A 27,879-nucleotide genomic window follows, 5' to 3' on the forward strand; every position below is an offset into this window, starting at 1 on the left:
TAACATCTATGATTTTATGTATAACCTACTTTGTAATGATTTTGATATTATAACTAATTTTGTTTGCGGATTGTTATCAATAACTTATTTATAACTAAATTTGTTATTGAAATATTTTACAAATTCGCTATTATTAAGTTGTTATTGAAACAACAAAACGTGTTCTTCATCTGGTCTTCCAGGAACAATTTTTTGTTATGATTTTTGTTATTTTGCCGCTTATGACAGCCAAGTTTATAACATGTTATGTAATGTTAATAACATGAAAATAACTATTTCTGTTGCTCAGTTATTTTGCCAAAATAACATATTTTGTTATGCTGTTGCTATTCCCTTCTGCTCGGGTATTGAGATTTATTTTTTTGATTTTTTTTTTCAAAAATCTTCAAAGTTTTACTAAACGTTCTATAACTTTCAGAAAACGTATTTGATCTCGCTCAAAATTTGACCAATGGAGCTTGAATATATAGTTTATGATTGGTAAAAATTTCAGCGTTTTTGACTGACGTATAAAAATGTTACGAACATTTGAATAAAAATATTTTGGCGAAAAAAATGCTGTACGAACAATTGTTTGATACACTTTATATCGGTGATTCCCAAAGTGGGCGAAATCGCCCTCTAGGGGGCGAAAATCAGGTCGAAGGGGGCGAAAATGTGAAAAACCAAAATTGGGCGGGCGAAAATACTAAAAAGGGGGGGCGATTTTTTAAATTAATTTTATTTATTAATCAAATGTTTTGAAATGTATTGTATTGAATGTCAACTGAATCATTGAAACTCCCTAACATTTCAAGATTTTTTGTTTCTAGGATTCTTGAAAAATGTCTGTTTCGAAATCGATTGAATGAACAGAATTTTCGATGTTTATGTGGACCTTTTGGCAAAATTCTAAGAAAAATAGACGATTGCTACACGAATTTTCTAAAGAATTTCTAGTGATTCTGGAGATCCAATCAATAAGAAACTCCTATGGCAAAAGTTCCTGATTCATTTCTGTAAAAATTATGAAAGGAACAAGGTTTATTTTTACTTGGTAATTTTTTTTTAATTTATATGCGGTTTGTTTTTCATGAAAATTTCAACCAAAAACATGAAGTTTAAGATTAATCTTAGAACACTTTTCGGATGAAAGTCGTCACACATTGTTTAGAAAAATTTCAGAGAAGCTACCCGAAGAAATTCCTAACGTAATTTATGCTAGAAGCTATTTTGATTTTTTTTCTTAAATTTAGTGTTGAATATGTCAAAGCCATGTAATGCATGTCTGCTTATTTGCCATTAAAAAGTTCTCCAATTTATAGGAAGCTTGTCAATTCATTTCATTTTAAATTACTGAGCAAAACTGACTACTTTCAAAAATACACCAATACGTTCTTGAGTTGCACTTTTAGCATAAAAGATATTCTTGTAATTGAGGGGCAGGGGCCCAGAATCAAAGGGGTGTAAGTGACCATTTTATTGCTTTTGAGCTGAGCATATCATAAAACTCATCAGATTTCAAGCTTTCAGGAACTTTTTTGAGATTGTTTCTACGATGTTTGGAAAAATTACAATAAATCAGCGAAAACTGGGTTGATTTTGAAAGTCCATAAAAATGATGAAAAATTGGTCAAAAACTACGTTTTTACATGCAATAATAGTTTTTTTCCCCAAATGCAGACAATCAATGCATTTGGAAAATAACTTAATGAAAATAAGAACCATACTAATTAAGATACATTAATTACCAATTTTCCACAGTAGCGTCAAAAAGTGGGCATTTAAAGGCTTCAGTTTAGCAAATTTTCAGCCTTTTATCATGGAAAAATAAATCTCACTTGGGGGGGCGAAAATGTTTTTCGCAAGCTCCAAGGGGGCGAAACCTCTCAAAAGTTTGGGAAACACTGCTTTATATGATTCTATGGCACCTAGGACAAGACATTTCCGAGAATCGACACCAGACAAACCCAAATTATTCAAATAAAAATAATCAAGGATCAATTCTATTCCCTCGCAGCTGGATTGAACTTTTTCTTTCCATGCAAAACCATTTAACGATATGCTTCAACTCGACCGACTAGCATGATGACGATCGTTTCCTGTCCTCCGCTACTCTGACTCACCAAGAAAGGTGTGAAACCCCAACAACGGCAATCACCCCCTTCTGGGAAGCCTAAATTTGTAAGTGGATTATGCAGTCAGGTCCGGGGAGATGTGTGAAACCCCAATTTAGTCTGGCCACACTATTGCATCATCCGGCTCCATTAGCGGAAGCTTTTAAATTAGGAGGTCACGATGATCTAGATCCGCAGTACGAAAGAGAAAGAAACAAAACTTTCACTTCTCTGGAGATTGGTTCCGACGATTCGTCGACGATCGTCGTGACATTGGTGGGATGCCCTAACATTCGCTGCTGTTACGCCATCGGCCGCCGCGCGATTCGCTACTCTCTTTCTTTCGCTGCCCCATCCAGCCCCCTGCTGGCCAGCCGATATCAATCTGGATTTTGTCCACCGCCACTGACTGGTGGTGGTGATGACCATTGCGCGATGGTGATTACCCAACACAACTTCCGACGAACAACGCATTCATTAGCACGCGGCTGGCGTCGAATTTTGTTTCGTTTTTTCTCCTCCGATTGCTTTGTAATCGGAATCCCACTGAGCGAAGACGAGGCAAAAAATAACGAAGAAGACAAGTTGTACAGCAACGACTATCGTAATAGCGCGTGTATAACGATCGACAATCATCCACAGCCGATCTTCGATTGATTGATTTTGGTCTTGTCTGTAGAAAGTGAAATTGAAGCATGGGTACAAAAAAGTAAATACAGCGTTGGGTATGGCAGTGTTGCCATCGAATTAAAATGCTATTGGTTGTAGTAGAATTACATCATTTATTAGGAATTTAGCAAAGATTTCAATGTTTGGTGGTAAATATCGATTTAGAAAAATAGAAGAACGTCAGGCCTTGACTACATAATATTTTAGTAGACTTCAGATATATTTACTGTGAAAAACTTGTGAATTAGAAGACACAGAATGTTGATGATTGAGAGATGAAATTGAGAAAAAAAAGTGTTCTGCTGGGATTCGAACCCACGACTCTGTATTCGCTAGACCGCCGGTTTAAGCAACTAAGCCACAGAATATATAACGATTTTGTGGAATAGAAAGCCTAACTGACTTCGAGCCCATACCATTAACACTCCTATTTTCATAATTCCAGACAATTCCTATTTCCATAATAGGAGTGTTCATGGTGTGGGCACGGAGTCTGTTTGGCTTTCTATTTCGCAGAAATTGTTGTCTCAAATGTATTGTATTACATGTATGAATAAAATGGCATAAATTCTGACCTACATTTCAAAAAGCTGTAAAAGCATTTTGTAACAACACATTCTTTCATAGCTATGGATCGTATCGTAAACCACCACCCCTATCGGAAATATCAGCTCGTTTCATACTCATCGAACAGTTTCGCCGCTTTTAAATGTTGGTGCCCAATTCTGCACACTTTTATTGATCGGTCATTACTAATATAAACCATAAATCTCATAACTTAAAAATGGTTAGATGATCTAAAACAACTCGAGCTAATCTTTCTTTAAACACTACTAGGTTTGGAATGTGCACGATGCTTTGTTACGAGTGTATATCTGAAAGACTAAAGGACATCATAATATAGGTGACCTCAGATTCCCTCATGTTTTGGAACATTAATCTCAAATGTCTAGCATTACACGTGTGAACTAAACGAGCAAATTCCAATATTTGTGTATTTCTATTGATAAACTACATTACTAATTTAACCCACATAGCTCAGCTTCAGAATATTTTGGATAATTCAACTGATCTTCTGTTACTTCCAAAACGCACTATGCTATGTTTGAAATATCCCCGATACATAGTTACGTGTGTTGGTATAAATGCCTTAACTCCGGAATTATTTGGATGGCCCAAGGCATCGCCAGTGATGTAGAGTTAGTTTATCATACTACATATTTACATTAGTTAGTTATCCTGTTTCAGGTTACAGGCCTTACATTCAGAACTCCAGAGCGTTTTATGTCGCCTATAACATTGCCAGGTTAACCCTCAAATACCCAAATTTTTTATTTTGAACTAATTATCATTTTTCGTCATCTAAAATCGATTTAAACATGTTTTGGAAAATGATTCTTTTTAATTCTCGATTTTGTGAATTTCGGTTTTTGATTTTTCTAAATTTTATTTTTGAACATCTCCACACTTTTATATTTTTCCTGGAAACCTATTTGGGATGTGGATTTTTTGAGACGAAAACATTTTACAAAGATTGTTGAAATATTTTTGTTTTTATTTATTTTCATGTAAAATTTTATTTTCCGTGTAATTTCGAGGAAAATAATTTTAGAGTGTATTCGACTCCTTTAAAATATTTTACTATGATAGAATGGTGTCTAAAACATCATTTTCTCAATGATTTAAAAAAAATGTAAATACGCTTCAAAAGACACCAAAAACCACTTTGAGATATACAGAACAGTCCTAAATATTAGCCAAAAATATAAAAAAATTGAATGCCCACGAAACAAAAATTACAAAAATGCTCAAACTATACCCCGTCTAAAGGCGGGATTGGGTATTAGAGGGTTAAGACTAGTAATATTTTATGTTATGTAGGTATAGTAAAGTATAGTATATAGTAAAGAAACTATTTGTATTCAGTAGACAAAGTTCAAAATTTCTGAGCGTTTTTTATAAAACGCTCGTTACTGGCGAGTATGTAGTACATACAAAAAGTTTTTTTTACCTTAGTCATTACTATAAAATAAAAAAGTAAAAAAAAAACAAAACATAAAAGGCAAACAAATGGGCAACACTGCCTCTGGACAGAGGAAAAAAAACGCTCGATTACTTAAGATGCAGTGCAATCACACGGAGTCAACAACGTCGTCAACGTCACGGTCTTCGTGGTTGTTTTTGCACGCGCGAAGGGTGAAAGTGATGAGTAGTACACAGTTCGGTTGACTCTTGTTTTATTTTCTTTTGAGGTAGTTGTTATCTATAAGGTAACACAGCCAACTCTCTTCAAAGTAAAAGTACAACGTGATCCCTGTTTTTTTTTCGTCTTGGCTCTAATATCGGCTTGATTGTTGATTTAAATTATCTCTCTCGTTCGTTTACGGGTAGTATGGATGAAAAATGTCACGTCCCTGTTAAGAGTCTATGCTTCTCCGTGGGTTATCACGAACTTATTAGATTAGTTGAGTCATACTGCATCAGACATTATTGTATCAACTGAAAACACAACTTGTTATCATATTGCTATTTCTTTCTTTACAAGTAAATTACTCAATCGCGCAATAGGCTATACGCGAAAAAATCGACCTTCAATACCGTGCAAGCCAGAGAAACAGTTTCAACGAATTAAGTCATAAGAGCTTACTGTCTGACGTAAGTGCCCTACCTAAATAGCCATTTCCTACAATACCGCTAGCTCAGCTTCAGCCAACAACAAGTCCAATCATCTTGCCAGTCCGCACACCCCCGTTCGATCATACATTATCGAGGCACATTGGCCTTTGAATGAACTCTAACCACTATGTACCCGTCGATAAAGAAAGCCATTGGTAAAAAAAAAATGATAACTTTCAGCATCAACCAACAACTTTGCCCCGAAGGAAGTCTCTAGACGCAGCAATGGCCAATCTTTCCGTCGTACGAAAGAAAGTCCCGCTTATTCACTATCGCTAATAATACCTGAAGAGGGTGTTTTGCTTTGACGTGCCCACCTGGGGCGTTTGCCGAAAACAAAAAATGGCAAAAGATACCCAATCAAGATCAGATGATCGGTTACATCCGTGTGTTTTGAACTTACGAACTAACCGTTCAAAGTCGGCAGATCGATTCATTCAACGGTCGTTATGAAGGTATAGATTGCGGTACTTACGCAACAGCTGTTATAGTTTGAATGTTGGAAAACTTGACATTTTAGAGTAGGTATTTTCAATAACTATTAAATTGGCGACAATTCGTTACGTTCGTTACTCGAGGTTCACAATGATTATAATTTTGATTTTTTTAGATATTTAACGGTTTATGCGAATAAAAAAATCTGTGTAACTACAATGACAAAATAACATTTATTTAGCTATGCAATGATGTTCTGAATCCAGAAAATCTTTTAGGACATAGTTGCTGAAACCAAAGATAACGATCTCAAACTCTCCAAATAAGAGCATGGATCCAACAAATTCACAAGGTTGACACATTGTACCTTCACTTTAAGGTTAAACTTCTTGAAGTCCAGTTCCGAATTTGCATACAAACAAACTTTCGATACATGATTCCGAGTCATTTGGCCGAATGCCGTTTGGCCGATAAAGGAATGATGAACTTAAGCGATCCTGTCACTGTTTTCTATATAACTCTAAAGAACAGCTTTGAATTATAAGAAGGGAAAATCTGTGACAAAATATTTAATTTCAAATGCCATAAATTCCTTAATTGCAAAACCTTGAAGAATAACATATGATCAAAGAAGGAAATCTCCAATATGAGCTAGAATGTAATCCAGAGTTGATCCGCGCTTCTAAATTCGTTTAATCATAATTCGGCTGAACGACCCTTTCGGTCAGATTGCAAACGACCAAATGGCGTTCGTCGAACCGACACTCGTCCGAACGGAATTCGGCCAAATGGTCGGACCCCAATTCAGCCATTGTGGCGGCTATGGTCTCTAATGTTAAAAGCCAAGAACGCCTCTCATAGAGAACAACAAAGTGATCCAACTTTTGAGATATCTTTTTACCTAGCGATACAAATTCCGACTTTTGGTTTGTCTCTGGTTGCTACTCCACGCATATAGGTTGTTTGTACCGGAGGAAAACTATTTCTACAAAATAATGAGAGAAACAACGAATGGTCAATATGGTCAACGATTGCTTACCTTTCATACTTTACAAGAAAAATGTACAAACGAAGCCAAATCTACAGTGTATCAAACAATTGTCCGTACTTTTTTTCATTCAATTCATAACTTTATTATCCGTAAATAAAAAGCCCTCAAATTTAAATCATAAACTAAATACTAAACTATATTGGTGAAATTTTGAGCAAAATCGAAAAAGTTTTCTAAAAGTTGTAGAATTTTTAGAAAAACTTAACCGCTTATTGAATAAAATTGCAATACTATATATCTCAGGTGGTTGTGTTTCTTTTCTCCGAATGTCGGTTCCTCGAATGTCGTTCCCCCGAACGCCGATCCCCAAATGCCATTTCCCACAACAGCACTTTTCTCCGAATGACCCATTTCTCCGAATCACTCTTCTTCAATTTATCGGCGGTTGTTTCAAGATATGATGCTCCCAGAGCTTTAACCAGCAGTGCTTAATGAAGAATAAGTGTATGACTACTTCTTTCTATTTCTGTTCGTTCTATCGCTGTATTGCGCCTAATGATTTTTGAGCTTAAGAACGGATAACTTTTTGAACAACACAGTTCACAGTAATATGTTGTGGTAAAGGACATTTTGAAAAAAAAGAAAACGGATACCCTTTTCTGGAAAACGGTCGCTCTGGCATATGAATTAATGGGACATTCGGGGAACCGGCATTTGGGGAAACGACACAATCATATCAAGTAATAGCGGATAATTTTTTTTTAACTATTTTGAAGGCATCGGTTTGATCAGTCTAAGGGAAAGGGAATCATTAATAAAAATCATTAATCCTATGAAAACTATCAATGTGCCAACTTCTTCTTCTTCTTCTTCTTCTTTATGGCTCGACGTCCCCACTGGGACTTGGCCTGCCTTGCTTCAACTTAGTGTTCTTTGAGCACTGCCACAGTTATTAATTGAAGGGCTTCCTTTGCCTGCCATTGCATGAAGTTGTATATTGTGAGGCAAGAACAATGATACACTATGCCCAGGGAGTCGAGCAAATTTTCTCGACCAGAACGGGAATCGAACCCGCCGTCTCCGGATTGGCGATCCATAGCCTTAACCACTAGGCTAACTGGAGACCCCCAATGTGCCAACTAAAAGGTTTCAATCTGAGAGAGAGGAGACAGCTGGCTTCGATTGCGTGCTACTTAATGTCGAGGAGGACCTGTCACAAACTGTCACCGCGAACCCAACTGAAAATCGCAAAGTGGCACTGGCCAAAATAGAAGCACTGCGTCAGTTTTGGCCATTCTTACCTTGATTGTATTTTTTTACAAGTGGCCACATTAGATTCGCCCTGGCCCATGTAGACATATAGGTAATGTTTTTTTTAAGGAAAGCTATAGTCTGTTTATAACACAGTCCCGCAAAGAGTGAAACCAAATCTACCTATCGAACTGTCAAATCGGATACCTATCGAGCACGCCAGCAAAATTATGAAAACAAAGTCTAACGAAGAAGAAGAACAACAATCAAAAGAAGTCGTCTTTGCATGTCTCTATATATACAGTAGAGTGGCCCAAACTTACATGAAAAACAAAAATTTTGAAAAATGCCAAGTCTTACCTCCTAAATAAGTTATTTTGAATTCCCAGAAGCTACGTTCAAAATTTGAGCAAAATCGATTAAGCCTAAGGGGGCGCTCAACAAGCTTAAAGTTTGTATGGGAAATCGTGGTCATATGTATGCAGAAATCTTAAGTTTTCGAATTGTGCCGCTAGGTGGCACTGTAAGCGTTCAATATGCAAACCCTTTGGTATTTTTGTAGGTGACTATATGCCAAAAAACTTTGTCGAAGGCCGCAAAGTGATCCAACGTCTATGAAAAAAGTTATACTCTAGGCAAAGTGAGGCAAAGTATTGGGATTTCATTATTCATATTATTCCTTTACATGTACTGGGAAAATATCAATTATGTTTCACCTCACTTTACCTAAGGTATAACTTTTTTCACAGACGTTGGAACACTTTGCGGTCTTGGATAAAGTTGTTTGGCATATAGTCACCTAGGGTATCGCGCCACTTGGGCGGTGGCTTCTGTATTCGTCTGTTCTCCACCAGAACTCAGTCAATTTTGAACCAATTGACTTGAAATGTTGTACACGGGTAGATACTATACCTATCTCACCACATTCCAAAAGTTGTGTCAATTGGTTCAAATTTGGCTGAGTTATAGTGGAAAACAGACGAATATAGAAGCCACCGCCCAAGTGGCGCGATTCCCTACAAAAATACCAAAGGGTTTGAATATTTGACGCTTGCAGCGCTACCTAGCGGCAAAAATCGAAAACTAGAGATTTCTGCATACATTTGGCCATGATTTCCCATACAAACTTCAAGCTTGTTGAGCGCCCCCTTAGGCTTCATCGTTTTGCTCAAATTTTGAACGTAGCTTCTGGGAGTTCAAAACAACTGATTCAGGAGGTAAGACTTGACATTTTTCAAAATTTGTGTTTTTCATATAAGTGTGGGCCACCTTAATATACAGTCTCTAAGGAAAGTTATTTTTTTATGCATTTTTACATCAAAGGTTTTCACAGCTTTAATCATCGGAGTTCGGCCATTTGTCCGAATGGGCCATTTGGTCGAATGGGTCGTTTGGCCGAATTGTGATTGAAATAATTCAAGGGATGTTCTTGACTTTCTTACTGCCAATATGAATCTCGGAAATATTTTCTTCTTTTAATCATAGGCTTTTCTTTCTAGTATTGTCATTCAGTGATTAGTTGGTATTGAAACTGCCAATATTTTATCAAAGATATTTCCTTCTTTGAACCATAGGCTGTTTTTTTCGAGTTACACTGATACGGAAAACATTGGCATGGTCGCTTAGGTTCATCATTTATTTTTCGGTCAAATGGCATTCGGCCAAACGGCGTTCGGCCAAACCTCCCGGAACCTTAATCATTATATTATATTTGTGTCTGGTAGTAAAATAGTTATTTATGCAACGAGTTGCAAAAAGTTGATTTTTTCAGCACAAGTCGTACATTTATCCAACGAGGCTTGCCGAGACACATACCGTGCCTATGAAGTTTAGGCATTACGAATGAAAAATCTGCTTACGTAGTTGACGATGTTTGTAGATTTGTCATATTTTGCTATACTTTGTCCACTATTAAGAGCGCATTAATTGAATTAAAAATGCACAGAACCTTCTCTATATACACTCCCGATCAAAAGTTTGGGGTCACCCCCTCAAAAACATGTCATTTTTTAGGCCCATATCTTCACCAATTTGCGTCCGATTTCAAAACCATAGGTCTCATTCAAAATATAATAAGACAAAGAAACTTTGAACATGATTTAAAAAAAAAACTTTTTCAAAAAAAATTGTATGTAAACTTAACCCAGAGTTGCCAAATTTTCTAAAAAATGAATATAAACTTACGGCAGTGTCGCTGGAAATTGGGTCGACCAAATTTTAAGCTGAGAGCGGTAATATAACCCATTTTCTATTAGCTTTCAACTGCTTTTTACAGAACTTACCTAAAAAATCTAGAAAAAAAGTTTTTAAGTAAATTAATCCTTAATGTCATCGACCAAAAGTTTGGGGTCACCCTCAAAATGATGTATCGGCCAAAAGTTTGGGGTCACTATTGTTAAACATGGAAAAGGATTTGTTGATATCTTTGTCATCTTTCATTCAATTTTAATTTTTCTTGGCTTATTTGACACAAAATGAATGATACTTACTGCATAGACATTGAACCAAACATATTTGTTGAAATTTACATACTAAAACTTAACGTAAAGTTGCCTCATTTTTTGAAGTGTGGTGAAATGTGTTAACTTTACATAACATTTTTATATACAAAAATCGTTAAATACGATAAGTTAAAAACATCAAACGTAAATTTAGTTAATTATCTTTGAAATAAGCCAAAAAGAATTAAAATTGAACTATAGATAACGAAGATATCACCAAATCACTTTTCCATGTTTTACGAAAGTGACCCCAAACTTTTGGCTGATACATCATATTGAGGGGTGACCCTACTCTTTTGGTCGATGACATGAAGAGTTAATTTACTTAATAACTTTTTTTCTAGATTTTTCAGCTAAGTTCTGTAAAAACCAGTGGAAAGCTAATAGAAAATGGGTTATATTACCGCTCTCATCTGAAAATTTGGTCGACCCAATTTCCAGCGACACTGCCGTAAGTTTATATTTATTTTTTAGAAAATTTGGCAACCTTGGGTTAAGTTTACATACAAATTTTTTTGAAATTTTTTTTTTTAAATCATACCGTGAGGTCGCCATTCACCGCTCATTTAACGACATTTTCGTAAAGTATATGACATTAAAAATCGACGTTTGCAAATATTGCACTTTAATTTACGTTAACAACTCAAAAATTATGTTGTTATTATTGAAAAAATATAAAACGATTGTAAAATATGTTTACAGTCGAAAAAATGAAAATACAAATGTGTAATCTCTTGGCTCCTATTACCGCTCATGCATCCATTCACCGCTCATAATGGATCCATTCACCGCTCACTAGATTATTTTTTCATGGAATCACATAAACTATTCATTTATAAAAACAAAAACTTTTATTTACCAAAGTATTGATGATTCATGACGTTCAGTTCATCCTGTTTTGTCAAAATGGAATCTTTAACGGGTTTTACCTGTTTGATATTTTTTCCGCTGTTTGCCCTGAACAGTTCCCATGTTGTCCTGCAGCGCAGTGTGAGAAATATTTTTTGAGAACGTAATTTCAGGTACACTCATATAAAAACATGGTGAAATGAAAGTTTTTAAATGTGGCAGCATGTTACAGTCACTTTTGTTACGATACTTTACTAACATCTGACCATTTTTGTATGATTGACCCAAAATGAGCGGTGAATGGGGCATGAGCGGTGAATGGCGACCTCACGGTATTCAAAGTTTCTTTGACTTATTATCTTTTGAATAAAACCTAGGGTTTTGAAATCGGACGCAAATTGGCGGAGATATGGGCCTAAAAAAATGACATGTTTTTGAGGGGGTGACCCCAAACTTTTGATCGGGAGTGTATGTAGTTTAGTAGGACCGGTATGAAAATATAATAATAAGAAAGTTCTAAGAAGTTGAAAACACTCAACACTTTGAGGGATCACATCAAAATATGATAAATTTCCGAATGATACTTTGAATATACACAGATTTTCATATTTTCATGGTGAATAGTAAACCCCAAACGAAGGTGCATATGAAAACCTCAAGTATAAGTTCTAACCCCCACACAATCATGAAAATGTTACATTCTGTACATATGCAGATAAGATAGAATGTTTTAAAAATGTGTTCAAAAACCGTTTTTTTAAGTTCTGTAATTTTATTACCTTTTACTAAAAAAAAAAAGAAAATAGCCTTGCAGACGTAATTTACAATTCGAATTTAAGTATTTTAAAAAGTGTTAAAAAATTTGTAAGCAACTGAATATAACAAAAATATGATAAAAAATTTAAACAATTTCATTATGATTTGCATCGTAAACGGTTAAAAACCAACTATGGCTAATTTGATACCATAGCCATAACTGGTACACTTAGTTGCGTGAGATGAATGAATCAGTCGCTTCATCTTCTCGCATGCAGCAGCAGCATCACCCCCAGAGACCAGTGGGACCCGGTTTCCAGTGCAGCACCCTGGCTCATAGCGAGTCAAACTTTCACTTTCACTTTCATGTTGGTTGGTTGTCAGTCGGACGGACCGGCGGCAGTGGTTCGGTGGTCGATGAGGAGATCATTGTGCTGATCACCGCCGCCGCCGCCGCCGTGTGGTGGTCGTCGATTCCGGTTGTGTTCGCGCGCGTGCGACAAAGAAGGTGGATTAGGCAATCGCCAACGACACCGCGCATTGGCTGCTGGCCAGCCATTCGCCTCTATTCTCTCGTGTATGAATGTATGTGGGGATATGGTACGGGAAAATGATGATGATAAATTACTTAACAAATAATTTCGCCGCCGCCACACAAGACTGGACGGAAGGTGGGCGTCCGGTTTCGGGGAGGGTTATGCCATTCGTGCATTGGAACAGCCAGGTGGAAGCGAAGTTACGACATCGCAGTTCCGAGTCCCGGATTGGAACGAGGTGTTCGAGAGGTTTGTGGGTGACCTCTTGACATTTTTCTTTTGGATTTGGGTGGATGATGTTCATGACAAGTGAGAAGTGTTGATTCAGTAAATTGGAAAGTGCAACGGTAAGATGTCATGTCAATCAACAGTTAAGGGAAAAGCTATTTAAAATGTAATCATGGAGTAAAACGATTCAAAATAAAAAAAAAGTCCTGACATACACTGATTATATTTCGATTACGATGTCAATATAGGGAATTTTAGTAAATAGTGGGCCCCTAATAATCATTCTCAAATTTCCCGCTCAAATCGCTTGTACCGGTAAACTTCCACCAGGAGACCATGGCTCATGTTCCACGGTGTCAAAATTTCGATTCATGTACCTCGGATCTTTTTTCACAGAATGTCAGCTTTCCGGCTATATTTTAACATAGGAAAGTTTGAAAATATTCCATCGAGAAAATTTTGATTTAGCCAAGTTTTTGGCTTTTTTTTCATACTAAGGTATGCACAGCAAAATCTAGCCATCGCATTTTGGATAGAAATTTTACAATTTTCAACGAATCGTGGCAATTTATGGCGCAAATGAAAATTTGTTGTGTAAGGAATCTAAAAATATTTACTTCGGGTGATATTTTGACCTCCACCATTGGTTAAATTTAAGGGGGTCCACTATTGTCACAGATTTAACATGGGTAGAGAATACAATCTACCCAACAGTGGACCCCGCGGGGTAGCTACTAAGAACAGGAAATGTTAGCACTGGCAGCCCTTCCGTGACCACTGTTGAAGTCTTCGGTGACGGACAGCGACCTTCGTCATGATACATTGGCAAAATTATCAGAACACAGAGTGAAATCACATATGATACAATGTGTAACTAAAACGATTATTATTCCCGAATTTGTTGTATTATAGATTATATCATTTTGAATTGTTATTTGAATTATCATAATTGATTGAGGTAAGAATAATTGACACTCTGCTATAGATTAACTCATTGAAATTTAGTCAATTATCCCAATATAGACTAAATCCGCATATTATAACCAAGTTGCTCGTGGGATTGAAAAAATGAATCACTGAATTTGTAAGTCTGTCGCTATAATTTTAACGAATCGTATAAATAAATATATCCTTAATTGCAGCTTAAAGCAACCGCTGAAAAGATCCGTGATTTTCATTTCGTTCCCGAACAAACTTTAAGAAATTCAACCGCAAGATGTCTGAGTCCCGTGATAAGACACCGGATAACAGCAACGCATATAGCTGTGTTGCCTGTCAAAGGCCGGACTCCGCTGATAACATTGTTGCCTGTGATAAGTGCTCCAATTGGTGGCATTAATCCTGTACCGGCGTAACAGATTCTGAGAAGTACCGATTCCGTCCGTTAGTTCGTTGGTTCCTCGTGGCCCGTCTCTCGAACAAATTGCCGCAAGACAAGTGATGACCCGTGATTTGCCGGAATTTACTGGCGATCCTGAGGAGTGGCCAATGTTCGAGAGTATCTTCAACAATACGACTGCAGCTTGCGGCTACAATCATGCCGAGAATCTCTCTCGGCTCCAGCAGTGCCTGAAAGGCGCTGCACTCAAGTCAGTCAGGTATTACCTGATGTCGCCGGAATCGGTTCCGGACGTCATGAAGACATTAAAAATGCTTTATGACCGCCCGGAGATGATAGTCAACAAACTCATTAGAAACGTTCGTGAAACTCCATCTCCCAAACCGGAGAAATTGGAAACGCTGATAGAGTTTGGGATGGCCATTCGTAACTTAACCCAGCACCTAATCGCCGCCGGTGAGCAGTCACATCTGTCCAACCAAATACTGCTGCAAGAACTGGTGGACAAACCTCCTGCAAGTGTCAAATTGCAATGGACGTAGCATCTCCAGAATCATCCGGTCGCATCACTACAGATTCTAAGTCAGTTCATGACAACTGTCGTGGATTCTGTCAGCAAGGTTGTCGTGTATGTTGGTGAGCCAATACAGAAGCACGAAAAGTCCAAAAGCCGTGAGAAAAGGTTTTTTCACGCCCACGCTGAAGCAAATGGAGCGGGTGGTGCTTACGCTGCGACAAAACGTTGCCCAATATGCACCAAAGATGGTCATCGAGTTCCAGATTGCACCTCGTTTAAAAGAATCAGTGTCGACAATCGGTGGAAGAACGTTACATCCCTGAAATTCTGCCGTTGTTGCTTGAACTTCCATAGTCGTAGAACATGTAAAAGTACAAATCGCTGCGGAGTCAATGGCTGCGAATTGCGACACCATCCCCTTTTGCATGCTCCACCTCCAACATCCACAACTACGGGCTATCAGCGAGTGACCGTCATCCGAAAATCACGCTCATCACCACCTGTGAACAATCTGTGTTGTTCAGAATTATACCTGTGGTACTACACGGTAGAAGGTCCGTCGATGACAGTTTTCGCCTTTCTCGACGAGGGATCCTCAGCGGCACTCATCGAGCACGACCTTATCGGGCAATTGGCTTCTTTAGCGATGTTGAGATAATTCCATATTCAGAATCTGCATGCAAAACTGTACCGAAACCCAAATTCTCATTAATTTTGATGCCCAGGAACATATTTAAAAATCAGTTTGAAGTTTGTATGAGAGCGATTTATTGAATCGCCCCTCGTCGCATTTTGTATTGGGTGGAGCTGTCAAGCAGTTGCCCAGCTGTCAAAAAGTGATTTCTTAAAATCTATTTGAAATTGATTTTAAGTATCAAAATAATGTTCTAAAAATCTTAAAAAAAATCATAGAGGTTCAGAAAAAAAGGTGCTCTTTTGTATAAAATAAAAAAAAATCAACACATTTTTCTAAATTTAAAAACCCAATTGGGGATTGAAGGACAAAATGCTCCACTGTGCCTCACGTGGACGGCAAACATGTCCCGGCTGGAATCGAAATCGCAACTGGTTTCTCTGGACATTTCCGGAATCGGTCAACAGAAAATATATCACCTTTCGAATGTCAGGTCCGTTGAAGTCCTCAATCTACCCCGCCAGACCTTACGTTTTGGAGAACTGCAAAAAAGCTTTCGTCACTTGGCTGGGCTTTCAGTTGATAGTCATGAAGATGCTGTACCACAAATTTTGGTTGGACTCTGAAACCTGAAGCTTGCTGTACCACTAGAGACAAGGGAAGGCAATCGGGGACCAATTGCAACTAGAACACGTTTGGGTTGGTGCGTTTATGGAAATCTCGATTATGGACATAAACCCGAACACGTCAGCCTTCATATCTGCGAATGCGATACCAACCGGAAGCTTGAATCGATGATGAATACACTGGAGTTGCTCCGATTGAACCACTGGTGTCCGAGGATAACAAACGAGCCCAAAGGATTCTTGAAGAGACGACGACATGGGTTGGAAACCGATTCCAAACTGGTTTGATTTGGCGGTACGATGAAATTGATCTACCAGACAGTTTCCCTATGGCCTTACAGCGTCTTCAATGTTTGGAGCGAAGGATGACGCGGGATGCAGCTTTGAAGGAGAATCTCAATCGGCAGATCCGTGAATATCAACACAAGGGATACGGTCATCGACTAACACAGGCAGATATACTTGCACCGGATCCTAAGCGGGTATGATATCTGCCTATCAGCGCTGTGACAAGTCCCAATAAACCCGGAAAAGTCCGCCTCGTATGGGAGGCGGCGGCGAAAGTGACCGGTATTTCGCTGATCAGTCTCCTACTGCCAGGACCGGATTTGTTAACGCCATTACCCCATGTCCTGTTCCGCTTCCGGCAATTTCCGGTGGCCATCTCTGGTGACATCAAAGGGATGTTTCACCAGGTCAGTATTATTAAGTCCGACCGGCATTCGCAGCGTCTCTTGTGGCGCGACAATCCCGAACAAACTCCACAAATCTTTGCGATGGACGTCGCCATTTTTGGTGCCGCGTGCTTACCGTCATCCGCGCAACTTGTAAAAAACAAAAATGCGGAAGAGCATGTGTCACAATTTTGTAAGACATGGGAAGATATAGTAAAGTGTAATTACGTGGACGATTACCTTGGGAGCTACGAGACCATCGAAGAAGCCAAAGAAGTCGCCGAAGGCGTGAAGGTGATGCATTCCAAAGGTGGATTTGAGATCCGAAATTGGGCATCAAATAGTCAAGCTGTCGTGGGACATTTGGGCGGAGAACCAACGAATGGGACGAAGGAGCTAATTTCGAAGGGAAACGGCAATACGGAGCGTGATTTGGGAATGCTCTGGCAATCGGCAGCGGACGAATTGCGATTTTCAATGACATTCCGTAGAGAAATCGTGCAATTAATCGAGTCTCTTTGACTCGCTAGGCCTTGGTCGTTCTTGGTACATGGCAAAATAATGATGCAGGAGGTATGGAGATATGGAGAACGAAAATTCAATGGGACGAGCGGGTTGACGATCACATCTACGATCGTTGGAAGAAATGGATCGCTCTATTTGGCAAGATCGAGGACCTCCAAGTGCCACGTTGCTACTTCCAGTACGCTAACGCCAACATGTACTCGGCACTCCAACTCCACATATTTGTTGACGCAAATGAAGACGCGTACTCGGCAGTTGGATATTTCCGTGTAGGACGTTTTTTGCGCGTTAGTAGCAACAAAAAACAAAGGTTGCACCGATACACCACGTCACTGTCCCGCGTCCCGCGACTGGAATTGATGGCGGCAGTATTAGGCAGCCTTCATTGCTGAAGGCCATTCGATACCGATCAAACGAAGAATCTTCTGGTCTGATTCGCGAACCCCTCTCGCTTGGATCGGATCGGAACACCGACTTTAACGACAGTTTGTCGCATGCAGGATGAGCGAAATACTATCATCGACAACCACGAGCGAATGGAGATGGGTGCCGAGTAAACTCAATGTCGCCAACGAAGCTACCAAGTGGGGCAGAGGACCCTGCTTTGACGTTCACAGTCGCTGGTACCAAGGACCTGATTTTTTTGTACCAAGATAAACAGTCTTGGCCTCAGCCGGACCAGAGGATCACTACCATACCGAAGAGGAAATACGACCGTGCTATGTCCATCAAATACTCACGATGCCGCTAATACAATTCGAACGGTTTTCCAAGTGGAATCGTTTGTTACGGACAGTAGCGTACGTCGGACGTTTTGTTGACGCGTGCAGAAGACGCATTGAAGGACATTATACCACCAAGATACTGACACAACCAGAACTTCAGGACGCTGAAATATTGTTATGGAGAATGGCGCAGTTAGAAGCCTACGCGAATGAGTTGGCTATTATCAGGAAGAACGAAGAATTGTCCAACGACGAACGAATTCCACTGGAGAAAGACAGCATTCTTCTCAAACTAACTCCGGTACTGGATGAGTATGGGATACTCCGCGTGGACGGCCGCATAGGTTCCTTACAAGTAGTACCAGTGGACATGAAATGGCCTATCATTCTTCTCAGACATCATCGTGTAACATTCTTGATTGTAGACGACTATCACCGTAAGTATCTTCACGCCAACTCCGAGACGATCGTGAATGAGCTCCGGCAGCGTTTTTACATTTACGGCTTCGTGTGATTGTGAAAACTGCTGCTTACAGCAATCGCTGAAAAGATCCGTGATTTTCATTTCGTTCCCGAACAAGAAGCAATCGATGAACTGCATATTTGTAACATTTGCATATTTTGCTGGTATTGAGTTAATATCGAGGATCACCATCAAACCACAAGTAGGGTGGGGCGGGGCAAGATGGGTCGCGGGGCAAGATGGGTCAGTGCCATTTTCTGGCTCATTACTCATGTTTTGATTATGTTAATAATTTTGTTAGATGACCAGCATGAATATACAAAAGCTTGGGGCATTGATTGAAAAATTATTCACTCTCATTGGAAATAAAAAATAAAATGGTTTTTAGCCATTTTTCTTATGCGATACATTCCATATAATCTCCATATAAACGGCCGCGGGGCAAGATGGGTCACCTTCAATTTTGAACGTATTTTTGGAGCATTCAAAAGTTATTTATTTTTTATTACAATACTATCTCATAAATGACTTCAATCAAGCGGAATGAACACTCAAAATTATAACATAAAATTATGATAATTTTTTAGTGAAAACATCGATTTTCAAGACGCCTTAGGACCACTCAAATCGTAAAGTTTTTTATATTCCAAATAAATCTATAAAATGTTTACTAGTAGCTCTTGTTTATTCAGTATGGATATGGAGCATATATGAATGCGGAACAAATCTTATATTTTGACGTTTTTCGTTGAGAAAATGTGAATTACTTAAAAGGTGACCCATCTTGCCCCGCACTTTTTTCACGGTGCAAAATCGATCACTTTTTAAAAGTGCTCGTTTAACATCATATTTTGTATTTAATGAACTTTTTATCGACTTTTAGCATAGCTAACTAGTGTATTAAAGAGTAGCGGACGAATACAAACCAATACGATTTGTATTTACAAAGTTATGGTGATCCATCCTTATGCGACCCATCTTGCCCCGCCCCACCCTACTTTCGACTACCTGAATAAAAAATCAAGTTTGTTCTAGGATTTATGAAAAAAAATACCAAGTCATTCTGTCTCATTGACCAATGTAACCGCATAACAGTCACACTGGAAAAATATACTGGCTTTGAAGCGTGCCATCAGTCATTATCAGGTCCGATTTAATTTCTGACAATTCTTGTAGCACATAAGATTTGCCGTAGCAAATTTTATTACTAAACGATTGATTACGAATTTTTGTGAAATTTTTGAAATTTAGGTTTATTTGCATACTATTAAAAGTTGAATCTTTGGACTCCATTTTATCCAATGCCTACTTTTGGCGAATGTTACTCTTATGCGATTAGGGGCAGTGAAGTACTAGATTGAAAGTAGTGAGCTGGATTTTTGTATGGTGAGATGATCAATTCTCCATGTCTGCAAACAGCGTGGGTATTATGATTTATTCATTAATTGGATGCTGTTTGAGCAAAAGTTAGGGTCTACTGTGTTGTTGTATTTTTTTAATTTCTTGCAACTTTAACAACATAGTTACTCAAACTTTTGCTCAAATAGCATGAAGTTAAGCAAGAAATCATAATACCCACGCTTGTTGCACCATTTTATTGCAGGAATAGAGAAGGTGAGATGATCAACACCATACAAAAATCCAGCTCACTACTTTCAATCTAGTACTTCACCGATTGCGTCCTATTGATCGCGCCGCGAGTATGCAAAATTATGTAGTAAAACCCTAAGTCTTAAAATTACCCTTTACATGCAGATCGAACTCAACAGTGACGATCGGAAAATAGTATACGGTTGTTGAATTACATTGTTAAGGATCACCAAAGCTTGAAAGATCCCAAAATGTACAAAATTGTGAACCAAATCCTAAATGGATGTGCGAGAGTCAGGGCGCAAAATTTTCGAGCAGACGAGCTGAAGCTCACCGTGCAGCAATTTTCATTCACTTGCCTGCATATTCATATTCAGCTGCTCGATACTCGTTTGTCAACTGAATGAAAGTCAATGAATATTTGTAAACATCTTACAAAGCGTTAAATTGCTGATAAAATATTAGCGTTTCGATTACATTTAACGGTGCTTTACACAGATCTTTTCCCATTTGATTGTTGTGGAGTATTTTTTGGAAGGAATCGTAGCCATAAACGTAGATAATTATGAAGATGTTTCTCGATCGGCTGCATATTCAATGACTACGAATTGACTGACTGTGTGAAGAGGGAGAGCGAAAATGAATTTGTTTGTTTTGAATATTCAGTGCAGAATCATTCAAATTCGTGCTGTTTTCAGTCAATGACTTTGAAATTTTTGCACCCTGGTCAAGATATTTCGACTCAAGAAGAGATTCGACCAGTTCATTCGCACTTGTCGGCAGTCCCGCTGATTGAAGTCACAACATTCAGTCGTTACGAGACGATGCAGCGGGCAGGGGCAATGGCGTATGCTTTTCGTTTCGTAGACAATCTTCGTCATACAGTGGGGATTAGCTCTAATGCCTCGGCGGTCTCAGCCTGACTGAATTGAAGCGTGCAGAGGAAGTGTTAAGGAAAGTAGCTTAAGCTGACTGCTTTCTTGAAGAAATAGCAGTCCTGTGTCCGACACAAGGATCACCGGATATGCGGCATGCTCGCGTGTCTAAATCGAGTCCGATTTTCAAAGTGTGGCCATATCAGGACGACCAAGAGATCCTGTGGATTCGGGACCGTATTGGCGCTGAAACATACGCACCAGTTAAAGCCAGATTCTCTGCTGTTTTACCTCGGAATCATCCCATTGTATCGAACTTATCATCAGCTGGTATTATCGCCGCTTACGCCAGGCAAACAGGGAAACCGTCGTGAACGAATCCAACAATCCGAGTTTTGTGACAAAAGTCATAACCTCTAAAGGTGCTCAACATTTAACATGTAAAGGAATGACATCAATAGGGTAAAAACACTAGACTTCGCCCCCCTAAATTTCTGCTCAAATCTTCGCCACTTCATACATAAAAAATGGAATTTGTATGGAGGGGGCGAATACTAGAGCAGTGGCGAAGTCTAGTGCTTTTACCCTAATATCTTAATTTTTGGCACAAACTGCAAAGGTATGACTTTTTTCACATACCTACATCGGATCGCATTGTGGTCTTCTACAAATTTTTTCGGCACATCCATACTTTACATAATCGGTTATATATTGCAATTTGTCGGCTGTTCGGGTTCGTATGAGGTTGATCATCAGTAATAACTTCTTTTCTCTATCAGCCTAGATAACATTGTAGTGTCGGTAACGTGAGAGTCCAATAAACAAGTGACCCCTAATTCATGGTGTGATGCGGCTATATGACTAGAAATAATTGGCTAGAAGGGTCTAATAAAAAAATCTAATCACAAAGGGAGCCTGTGGAGTACCAAGGCGCCCTCTACAGTAATTTACGCTTACTGCGCTTACCGAAACAATGGAGCAGTGGACCTTTTGTTTCTCCGAGGCAATCAGCTGTCCTTCTTTAGTCTCAAGCTTGACACTAAATAAGGGCGGAATTATGAAAATGGTGTTGATTAATTTAATTTTTTAACTATATGGTTTCACATTATGCAATTTACACAGTTTATTCTGTGTATCCTCGCCTTTGACGTTTTCTAATCGATACCGATCTGGTTTTATTGCTGATGTTCTTTATTTTGCTGTGATTGTAAAGACTAAAGAGTTTAATCTTGCCTAGTTTGAGTAGTAGTGGCTACAGTTAGGATAGCTCAGGTCAATCTTCAGCAAAAAGAACAGCAACAATCAATCTTTGCAGACTTATGCAAAATGGTACAGCCCAAGTGGCCTTAGTCGAAGAACCTTACCTTCGTAAGGGCAATTTCTATTTAGAAAACCTTGTGAGACCCGGTGTTTGCTTTCAGTAAAAATGAAATGGCAAACTCGCTTGTCATACCTCGAGCCTGTGTGCTTGTTCTGTTACCATCCAAGCACCCCTCGGTTGCTGCGATTGAAAAAGCTTAAACCGAATGCCGAAGAGAAAAGCACACACGAACAGTGTTCAGTAATCGCTCGACAGCGGAAGAAACGAGTCATTGTATTTTTTCGATAATAAAGTTAAGTTAGTTGTAGCACTAAGTTTTATTAGTTGATCCGTCCGTCCGAAGTTCCGCGGTGTCACAGTGGGTGACCATCGTAAACCCGGTATATCCGTTCCTCTGTAAAGTGCCACAGTGTGTGGGCCAGGTTCAGTCCCGAATCCGTTTGGTCGCAGGGTCACAGTGTGTGATCGCTGTATTCCGTTCCCGTCGTTGGAGTTACAGTCCCCCAAACAGACCACCAGTTTCCCCGTTCAATCCCGAACGGTGCTTATCAACAACGCAATCGTTGTGTAACTCGTGTCTGAATTAACCACCAGAGATGTATGTGCTGCCACAATTCATGTATCTGTTGGAAACCTCAAGGAAATACGTCTATTGTTCGGCTTATTTGCGGCATGATGAACCATGCACTACGGATGCTTTCAAACAAGTCATCGCATACTGCACTTCAGAAGGCATTCCGCAAATTGTTGAGACATTAAATTGAGAGGCTCCAATTTGATGCAGTACATAAGTAGTGTTGATCTTGGATTACTTAACATAGGCAACCGTCCAACCTTCATGGTATCTGCCAGAGAGGACGTGGTAGGCTTAACGCTTTGCTCTAGTAGAATTAGTCACGAGCTGACCAATTGGCATGTGTCTGATGAAAAATCTTTATCAGACCATCGCTACATCTTTTTTGCACATGTGAATGTTTCTTCGCAAACTTTGCGTTTCAGGAATCCCCGGTCAACCAACTGGGATCTCTTTACCGATTTGGTTGCAGTCAAATTTCATGAATACTACAACGACCTTAATCATGGAAGGTTTTGCAGAAGCTTGCTCTCTACGGTCTGTGAAGACCACAAAAGGAATCCCTCGGTGGAACTCTGATCTGACGAAGCTCAGGAAACTATGTAGAAAGAGTTGGAACAGACGTCGTTCGACTGGCTCGGCGACTTTCTGGTCGGCTCGCAAGGCCTACAAGAAAGCTCTTCGGTCTGCCGAACCATCTGACTGAAAAAAAAAACCTTTATAAAAATGTTTCCAGTTTGAGTGAAGTCAGTTGGTTAAACAAAATCTTTTCGAAATCTAAGGATTTTCGAGTGAACGAACTTCGTTTGCCAAGTGGTGATTCCACTTCCTCTGATGAGGAAGTTCTGGAATGCGTATTCAGCACACACTTTCCCGAATGTGTGGATTACATCTTCAGATGAACCTGATATCTTTTCTTGTAGTTATGATTCTCTGACTTCGGCGCAAAGTATTGTAACTTTTTTTTATCTGTATTAACGAGATTTTTAGCCCTAGGCTAGTTCATCTCGCGTATTGTAACTATAGAATCGATGAAATGGGCACTAAATAGCTTTGCTCCTTTCGAAGCTCCTGGAGCAGATAGGATTTATCCCCTTTTTCTTCAGAAAAGATTTGATTATTTCAACCATGCTTTGAAAAACATACTTGTTCGCAGTTTTGCTTCAGGATATTTTCCCAAATCTTCACACCAAATTTTCGTTTGATCATCCAGCAATTTAATTTGCTGAAAGCACTCCAGCAACACTAAATTTTGCTGATGTGCAGCACATCAATAATATTTTGCTGAATTTCAGTTCTGCAGTATGCTGTATAACAGCAAGCAATTTATTTTTTGCTGATTACCAGTACATACTGCAAATGTCAAAAAAATTAAAATCAGCAATGGACTTGAAATTTCACCGCTAATCAGTAAAAATTATTGCTGAACGTATATCAGCAATCACATTTTTGCTGAAAACCAGCAATCCACTCGAACTGTCAACAACGGACAACGGAAAAATGAACTCTTCATTTACCCGTCTTGCGATTTCAAAAGTGTATTTTGTGAACATTTTAACCATGTTTTCCTAAATAATATAACTGGACCCGTGCAAAACATAAGAAATTATTACGGCAAAGATGTTTAGTAAGTATAGATTAATTAAAAGTTTAAAAGCAAAATACGAAATTGTTGTAAATTTTTCTTTTCCTTTTTAGAGCTGCGAGATCGGATGAAATGGCAAGTATGTAACATTGAATGGTTAATGGTAACAAAGATTTGAAAATATTATAAATCTGAATTGCTAGTGTCTTTTAGAGAGAGAAGACCCGTCCCCCCTTATTTTTTGAAACGGAGTGATCATTAAAAACCGAAAAACAATAAAAATAAACCCGATAGATGAATGCTGGTGCACCAGCAAATCAGAGTTTCATATTGCTGATCGCTCAGCAAATGTGCTGTCACTTTTCTAGAATTTGACATTGCTGATTGTTCAGCAATTTTTACTTTGCTGAAAGAGTTGCTGAATTTACAGCATACCAAAAATCAGCAATAAAAATTTGGTGTGTTGGCTGGGATATTACTGTAAAGTTTACTCCGAAAGTGGGTCGTGCGTCGTATGAAGAAGCAAAGAGATTCAGACCTATCAGTTTGACCTTTTTTCTTCTGAAATGTTTAGAACGCATTGTGGATCATCACATCCTTGATGTACATCTGGCCAACGTGCCACTTCATGTGAACCAACATGCCTACCAATCTAATAAGGTACTGTGAATCTTTTACACAAGGTTGTTTACGATATCGAGAAGGCATTCGTTCAATCTTGTTTGGGTGTTTTCTTAGACATAGAGGATGTCTTTGACAACGTGCCTTCATATGCCATATTGAAAGCCACTCAGAGTCATGGTATATTTCCAATTTGATTTACCAAATACTCAAACATCGATATCTCTTTTCGACATTGCGTAGGAAATTAAGGGTTTGTGGAATTTCGTACCAGATACGTTATTGAAGCAACTACCTAACATTGTTAGTTGGTAATGTGCCCGTTGCGACCTGAAGCGAAGCGCCCTTCAGGTAGTTGAGGGTTGGTGTCGCCAATATGGCCTTTCGGTTAATCCGAGAAAAACAATTATTGATCTTTTCACGGAAAGGCGAAACTGTAATGGTGGTCGATCTTTGCGTCTCTTTGATTCAGAAATCGATGTGACTGAACAGGTAAAGTACGTTGGAGTTATTCTTGATTCCAAGCTTTCCTGGACATCTCGCATTGAAATCAATCAGAATCAAGAAGGGTTGTATGGCCTTCGGGCAATGCCGGCAAACCTTTGATACAATTGCGGTCTAAAACCAAATATACTATATATAATATATTTGCTAAAACCCAAGCATATCAATTGGATTTACACAACTGTTGTTCGACCAATATTGGCCTATGGATGTCTTGTGTGATGGTTAAAGGGCGAAGTGAGAACGATTCAATAAAAAGGATGTGCATAATGGCGATGTCTGGAGCGTTCTCTTCAACTCCCACGGAAGCGCTCGAAGCTGTCTTTGTCGTTGCCCCACTACACATTCATCCTTAACAAGAAGCACCTTCTTGCACTTATTGTCTACGGGTACTCGGTATAAGAAGAAACTGCTGTGAACCGCAGATTAACACACACATCGTTGTTTCCACTTTTAATGAATTCGGACAAAGTTGTCCTTGCTCCAAGTTTGCGACCATTCATTTGCAAAGATTTACATTCATTTGCTATTATCTCAGTTCAGAAGCATGCTATCGAAAAACAATGTATGGATGAATTTAATCTTGTAGTTTTATCTGAAAGTTTGCCGAATATCATTGGGGTCGCAAACCTATACCAAAGTCGTGAGCGAGCTGTGAAGGCAACTCTCCACACGGTGAATGTAAATTTCATTCACGCTGTGGAAAGTTGCCTTCACAGCTCGCTCACGACTTTGGAATGCGTGTGCGACCCCAATGATATTCGGCAAACTTTCAGATAAAACTACAAGGTTAAATTCATCCATACATTGTTTTTCGATAGCATGCTACTGAACTGAGATAATAGCAAATGAATGTAAATCTTTGCAAATGAATGGTTGCAACCTTGCCTTGCTCCAAGTGATCTTACAATAATTGCTTGAAATTTTTCATATAGGACATTTTTGGTGCTAGTGTCTACTCTCGTGAGCTAAGGCTACATCACTCTTACTTGGTGAACACTTCACTATTTTTCAGGTAGGAATCATTGCACTTATGTGCGGAGTGCAATCAGCAATACGTAATGGGTAAAGCAATATACTGCTGTTTAGATAGTCAGGTTGCTATTAAAGCACTTGCTTCGGCCAACGATAGATCGAAGTTAGTTATCAGTTTTTTTTTTATCTGTATTAACGAGATTTTCAGCCCTTGGCTAGTTCATCTCGGGACCCACGCTTTACTTCCCTTCCGAAGGAAGAACTCACATTTTTATTGTGAGTTTGTCGGGAGTGGGATTCGATCCCAGGTCCTCGGCGTGATAGTCACGTGCTTTAACCATCACACCAGGTCCGCTCCTTAGTTATCAGTTGTCGAACTCAAATCGAGGAGTTGAATTCAGCAACAGTTCACTTTGTACGTGGCCAATCTTCCATCGCTGGAAATGAAATGGCGCGCTGGAGCAACACATGACTTCATTGGCTTCAAATTGACATCTGGGCTGCCACTAAACACAAACAATACTGGGATAGTATAGGGCACTGCATTGTTTTGATTTTGTATGGGATTTTGACGTTTCTTGGCCTTGTTGTTTACAAAATTTCTGTAAGAGTGAAAGAGAAGGAGAGAATTTCATGCAGTGCCCTATTTATTGTATGGTACTGAGCCATCTCCAAGGGTGGCGAAGTATCTTACAAATCTGTCAAAGCAGAATTGCCGCATGGTGATCAAAACATGCTCAGGTACTTTCGGGCCATGGCTCCATTCACGGTGTACAATATTTATGCCGTGGGCTCCATTAGACAATCTACATCATTTCAGTCGTGAAGGTTGTCCCGAAGCCTGGTGTGCGCAGGTTTTATGAAACCACTTGCTTGCCACATGTGGTGGGGACACGATTCCGGGCCACTGTAACAATCTGCATGCGTTGTGACAATCCACTCAATGCAACACAGATTTGTTCCAACATGAACAGAATATGATACAGATCGATCACTGCACTTTAGACAGTTTTAATGTTTGCATTGCGATTCTCGAGGGCTAACTTCGAGTTGGTAAACATAGAATCATTGTTGATGTTGAGTGTTGAAGAACCTTCATCAAACATTATTAAAAATCAATGATTGCGATCACCATAAAAACAAAATGTTTCTCTAACAATTCTAGAAGAATTTACTCTTTCATCTTTTCAGAAACATTTCGTTTTGAGCAAGTTTTTTGGAAGAAAATTTCGAGTTATAACAGTTTGATTCACCCAGAAATTGACAAACCTCGAGGTATTGGTAGAAATGGTTGTGGCTCTAACTAACGTGGGTCCATTAAGTTGAACAACGAAATGCGATTT

General features: G+C 39.0%; 1 protein-coding gene across 1 annotated transcript in view; it reads right to left on the minus strand.

The window, feature by feature from the left end:
• LOC109399943 (CCR4-NOT transcription complex subunit 6-like) overlaps positions 1-27,879 on the minus strand; it is a 470,878-nt gene that overhangs the window by 434,195 nt on the left and 8,804 nt on the right. The window lies entirely within an intron of this gene.

The sequence above is a fragment of the Aedes albopictus genome, chromosome 1 (assembly GCF_035046485.1).
Source record: "Aedes albopictus strain Foshan chromosome 1, AalbF5, whole genome shotgun sequence".
Lineage (NCBI taxonomy): Eukaryota > Metazoa > Arthropoda > Insecta > Diptera > Culicidae > Aedes > Aedes albopictus.